At 44.1% G+C, this 6,000-nt stretch overlaps 1 long non-coding RNA gene across 1 annotated transcript; it reads left to right on the forward strand.

Annotated features, from left to right (window-relative positions):
- The first annotated feature begins 68 nt into the window (after positions 1 to 68).
- Positions 69 to 6,000, forward strand: LOC125754370 (uncharacterized). The gene is made up of 3 exons (XR_007408354.1): positions 69 to 166; positions 5,473 to 5,619; positions 5,855 to 6,000. It is a non-coding gene; the product is annotated as an uncharacterized LOC125754370 (long non-coding RNA).

A 6,000-nucleotide genomic window follows, 5' to 3' on the forward strand; every position in this document is an offset into this window, starting at 1 on the left:
ACAGGCAACCTGCTTTGGCTGGTCCATCACACTGGCCTGTGTGACGGTGGGAATGCACTTATCTCCTTAGGGCTTTCCTGTCCTTATCTGTACCTGTGCTACAGTGTCATTCTGAGAATTCCACACATGATCCATGAACAGGCTTCAGCACAATACCTAGCACTTTGTAAGTACTTAGTAAATATTAGCTGTTTATTATTATCCAAGGTGATGGGAGTTATGCAACCTGGTCCTCCCTGTGGTTGTTTCCTGTGGTTGTTACAACAAATTACCATGACCGGGGTGGCTTGAGACAACAGATATGTGTTCTTTCACAGTTCTGGAGGCTGCAGGTCCATGGTTAAGGTGTCATCAGGGCTGCACTTCCTCCAGGTGCTCTAAGGAATACTCCAGCCCTTGCCTCTTCCTCCCTCTGGTGGCTCCAGCATTCTTTCGTTCACTTGGGGTCCCATTGCTCTAACCTCTGCCTCCTTGGTCACATTCCCTCCTCCTCTTCTGTCTCTCTGTGTGCTTCTAATAACGACTCTTGTCATTAGATTTCAGGCCCATCAGGATAATCCAGGGTGATCTCCTCCTCTCATGATCCTTAACTTCATTACATCTGTGAAGACCCTTTTCCCAAATAAGTTCCATTCATGGGTTCCAGTGATTAGGATGTGGACATATCTTCTGGCGGGGTTGGGAGTGGGGTGGGGTGGGCTACCATGCACCCCATGGCAATGCCCATGTTTCTAATGAATGTGCTGGAAGTACCAGGTGGCAAGATAAGGCAGAGAGTGGCAGAAGCAGGTGACATGGGCCTGCCTATAAGAGGAAGGATTTCATAATAATTAATGAGTAACAGTGAGGGAGTGGAGAGGCTGTCTCCACCTCCCAGCAATATAGGGTGTAGATAATCTACAGCTTTAGGCATAGGGCTTCAGTGACGGCACTGCTCATGGGAAATGGCAAGGTTTCAGCAGAATCAGAAGGAGAGGGAGTGTAACCCAAAGAGCAACCCCAAAATATAGTAGATTCCTGATGGGACATAGTGTATGCCACATTCAGAAGATGGACTAGTGTAGGGGAGCAGAAGATATTCAGGCAAACAGAGTGAGAGAATGTCAGGGAATGTGTGATAAGGCGGGGAGTCTAGAAGGATGTCAAGGCCAAAGCTGGTGAACCAACAGCCAGTACCTGCCACCATCCTTTGCAGTCCCCTCCCACGTTCCACTCACCTCACCACTCCAGCCCCTCCCCTTGAACTCCCTAGACCAAATCTCTTACAAGGATTTGTGTGCTTTTATGTCCCCAATAAGCAGTGGGGTTGGTGTGCTTTGGTGTCTGGAGAGTGAGAGGCTGAACTTTTACCAGTTTTGTGTTTTCATCTAGAATATCACTATACAATCCCTACGTAAGAGGATTTCTTTTTATAATTGATACTGTATCTGTATCAGTGTAATTAAATATATTTCACTCAGCTCTTCCCGCCCTTTATCTCTTAGGAAGCATTGTACTAATGAAAGGCTTCAGATCAACCCTGAAGGGGATGACTCAGGTTTGCAGGTCATTGTGCTCCTGGTTGGGATAAGTAATCACACATTATTTGCATATGTACAGGCCACCCTAGGAATACTCTGGGTTCTCCCTTTTCGAATTAATATTTGGAGAGAAGAAAACAATTAAATTATACTAGAAAGGGAGATCTGGAGAGCCTGTGTTGGTTCTGAAGAGAAATTATGAAATGTAGATAGGTCAAGAGAGTGGAGAGATCTGGTGAAAGAAAAGCAGTGTATAAAATTAATTTTTAACTATTTGGGGTTGGAGGCTGCCTTTGACTTATTTGAGGATCCGATAAGAACTGTAGATTCTTTCTCTAGACAGACTCACACAAGCATATGCATACAAAACCCCACATGCCGTCTTGCAAAGTACCTACTCAATCCCAAAACCCACCCACCAACTTCTAGGGATGGATCCCAGGTGGCCAGATAAAGCCTCCTGGAGCATAACAGGCTCAGGGAGTGGTAGAAACACCAGCTCCCCTGGGACTGATGGTTGAGATGGGAGAAGAGAAGAAGAGGTTGGAAAGCTGGGTGGACAGGCTCTAATGGCAAGGTCCCAGGAGCATAACTGCATTCTGGAGTAGGCATGTTACATATCTTGGGCAGGAAGTACACCAAAGACCAAGGATCCCAGTTGGTAGACCTGTCACCTTCTTGGCTTTGATGGCCTCATTTGTAAAATGGGAATGTTCTCAGGGTCAGCATGAGGACAAAGTGAGATAACATAGAGAAGGCGTTTTGTAAACCTTTTAGGTTGCAAAGTATCAAATGGGGAGGTTCAGGAAGATTAACCAGGTGGTGACCTGATGGGTATATGCCTCATAGCCCTCAGCTAGGGAGCAGGAAACATGTAATGTGGCTTCAGACTATTAGTCAGGGCAAGGGAACGAGAATATTCATGGACATATTACAAAGTAAGCCAGGTGGAATGAACTTATCATTTTTGAAATAAGGGGTAATATGCCAGACAGATGATTACTTTTTAGTGTGAGTGGAAAGGTCTTGAGTGAGATCAGGAAGAGGATAAGAAATGTTAATCCTGAAAGCCCCTGAATTTTTCCAGAGGTCTTTCTTCCAAAACCAGATGGTACATGAATTAGATTTTCTGTGAATTATAGAATATTAAATTTTATAACCAAACCAAATTGATGTCTTATGCCTGGAACCAATGCACTGTTGAATCTATTGGGAACAGCTTAGATTATCTTAACTATTGATTCATGAAAAAGGTTTTGGCAAAAGGTCTCAGACAAGGAATGAAGCCAGAAACAGCATTTGTCATACCAGATGGGTTGACTCACCCTTTGGACTAGAAATTCACCTGTCTTTTTGTGAAAACTGCCTACTGGTCTATTAAATGGAGCAGGGACATTTGTTATATCATGTATCAATGGACAAGTCTTGATTATCCAATGTATATGAGCTTCTGGGATACTTTGGTTTGGTGCTAAATGTTATCTATAAAGCTAATCTTTTAGAGAAACTTAATAAAAAACACCCCTTTGGACACCCAAAGGTCATCTGTTTGGAAGAAGGGATAGGAAATTGGCCCATAGTCATGTTGGGAGAAAGAAGTCATATTAGAGGTTGAGAATCTACTACACCCAAGTGACAAGCGAGGTCATCTACTCTACCAGATAGCAAATAAGAGATTGTCCCTTGTTTGGGGGCCACACATTGTTGTCTTAATGGCAAAAGGTAACTCCCTAAAAAAGTAATTTGGATTCAAAGTTGTGAAGATTACTCTTCCTTCAAACTTTCCCCTGGCAGTCTTACACTCATCACTTAAAGTTCAGTCAAAATGTCACCTACCTGAGTCACTCCCCTACCTTCCACACCCCTGCCCTGCCCCCCTGGACACGGTGTCATATCACCCTATTACTTACTCCCTCCTTTTTGCACTGGGTTACTTGTTTCGAGTCTGCCTCCCTCCCACAAAGGAACTTGTCTATCTTGCTCACTGCGGTATTTTCAGCCCCTAGCACACATCTGGGCCATGTTTGTTAAACAGATGCATTTAAAACCCTGAAACAAACCCTGATTTGCTTACCGGTTCTTAGAGTCCCAGCCTTTTTGTATGTCTTATTCCGGCAAGTCTTTTGAATTAGAATCCAGAATAAGACACACAAAAACAGACAAAAACAGACATCATAAGACATTCTGTACCTATAAGATAGAGATACAAGGTATAGAATCCCTGTTTCTGCTGCTGTCCTAAATTCAGAATTCCCTTACACATCACAGGACCACTGCAATGACCCCCAAAGTGTTCTGCTTGCCCTTGGTCTCTACACCCACTCAAGGGCATCCTGCAAACCCTGTGCTGGATGAATCTTTGATTTCCTATTCAAAAAATAAGCCATCAGTCAGACTTTCAAGTACCCTCAAACCTGTCCCTGTTTCCCATCTTTTTCTTTTTGTACCCTTTGACTCAGTTAAGTCCAAGTACTCCTCCCTTTCCATACATAGCCTGCATTTTCCTGCCTCCAAGTCTCTGCTCAGGTAGTGCTCTTTACTTGCCCCATTATTAGCCGACTTTAAGACCCAACTCCAATATTCTGTCCTCCAAGGAGTCTTCCCAGATTTCCCTAAACTGGAAGTAACCGCTGCTTCTTTCGACTTTTCTCACACAGTATTTGTCCCTCTCTTCAAGTATACAACATTTTATATAAATGTCTGGCCTCCTCCACTAGACGGCGAAGTAGTTGGGGGTGGGACTACATCTCATCTCCAGTGCACTAAGCATAGGGCCTCCCACATGGGAGATACTCCGCAAGAGTCGCAGAACGCAGGACCATGTCTGCATTCTTGTTTGGGTTCAGTTTTATTTTAAGCACAGGAAAATGCAAAACATCCTGGAATATATTACTCACGATTATTGCCAAGGGAAAGAAATCTGTCTCCTATTTGAAGAACTGCCTGGCGATAGATTGTGGCAATCACACAGAACTTTGTAATTTGCAACGGGTTCCACTTCGTTTGATCCCACAAGCTTGTGAGGTGAGTTGGTGTACTACAGGTGTCTCCAGTTCCTTGTGAAGGAACCTGAGACTCGGGCAGGAGAAACCACATGAGGTGCAATAACTAGTACGTGGTGGGGCTGGAACTCAGGTCCTGGGATCTCTCACCCTTGTCCAGCAGGAGGTGGGTGGAGACTCTGATCAATTATTACTGCATGTTAGAGAGATGGCTCCAGGAACTCCAGTATTTCCAGATAAGCATTCATTCTGGGGTGAGAAAGACTGAAGGTAAATGAGCTAAGCTTTCGATTCCCCACACCTTGGGATGAAGAGCAATTTAAAAAGCGGTAGAGTTTGAGTAGACGGTGACTGAGACATTCGATTTTTATTTTATTTTGTTTTTTAAAATGATTTATTTGAGAGAGAGAGAGAGCATAAGCAGGAGAGGCAGAGGCAGAGAGAGAATCCCAAGCAGACCCCTGCTGAGCATGGAGCCCCACACAGGGCTCTATCGTAAGACTCTGAGGTCACCACCGGAGACCTGAGCGGAAACCCGGAGTCTGATCGACTTAACCGACTGCATCGCCCAGGCACCTAGAGGCATTTTATAAATTAAATGGAAAGGATGCTTACCTGCAAACTACAAGCTGGTCCAGCGTAGGCATCTTTATGCCTGAGTCTTTGTGTCTCCTAGAATATTCAAGGCAGTAAGAGGTGAGAGAAAGAGTTCAGGCATCGGACCTACAGAAGCCTGGGCTCAAGCCCCAGCCTTACTAGTCTGTCTGAGTGGCTTGGAGAAAATGACTGTCTGCGCCTACCTTCCTTATCTGTAAATGAAAGAGTTGTCATAATCATGTCTCCGTGCTGTGGATCTGTCATCCCATTCAGCTCTCCCTGCACTCCGAGAAGTAGGTATTTTATTTATTTGTTTGTTTGTTACTATTTTTCACTCCTTTCTCATTCTACAGATAAGGAAATGGGTCAGAGAGATTAGGAGCCGGAACAAGAGATTGCCAAGAAGATGAACCGCAGCCCACTCACTCACTAGCCCACGTGCCAGGTTCCCTCGACAGAACCCTGATAGGAAGACCTGTCCCAGCATGGTTCGTGTGAAGGTTAGATAAGAAAATGTGTTTGAAGTGTCAAGATGATATTAATTAGATCCCTTCTCATTTTTTAAAATAAATATTTGCAAATAAATATCCCCAGGCACATCTGTATTTCTTTAAATCATGTTTGAATTATAGGCCTTTTGTTTAATGATAATAATTAGTCAATCAAGTTTTTGTTTACACTCAGCTTTTTTTTCTTTCTTTCTTTCTTTTTTTTTTTTTCCATTTCTGGGGAAAGCTCACCATCAGAACCTGAGGAAGAGCCAAGTACTGCCCACCACTCGGAGGCAGCAGAGCGCACGTCTGGGAAAGGCCCTATGAAGCAGGGAAGAGCCTTTGAAGTCGGGCTTTTGCAAAAACGAACCTATAAATGATGGCCTATAT

This window comes from Canis lupus, chromosome 35 (genome assembly GCF_003254725.2).
Source record: "Canis lupus dingo isolate Sandy chromosome 35, ASM325472v2, whole genome shotgun sequence".
NCBI classification, from domain to species: Eukaryota; Metazoa; Chordata; class Mammalia; order Carnivora; family Canidae; genus Canis; species Canis lupus.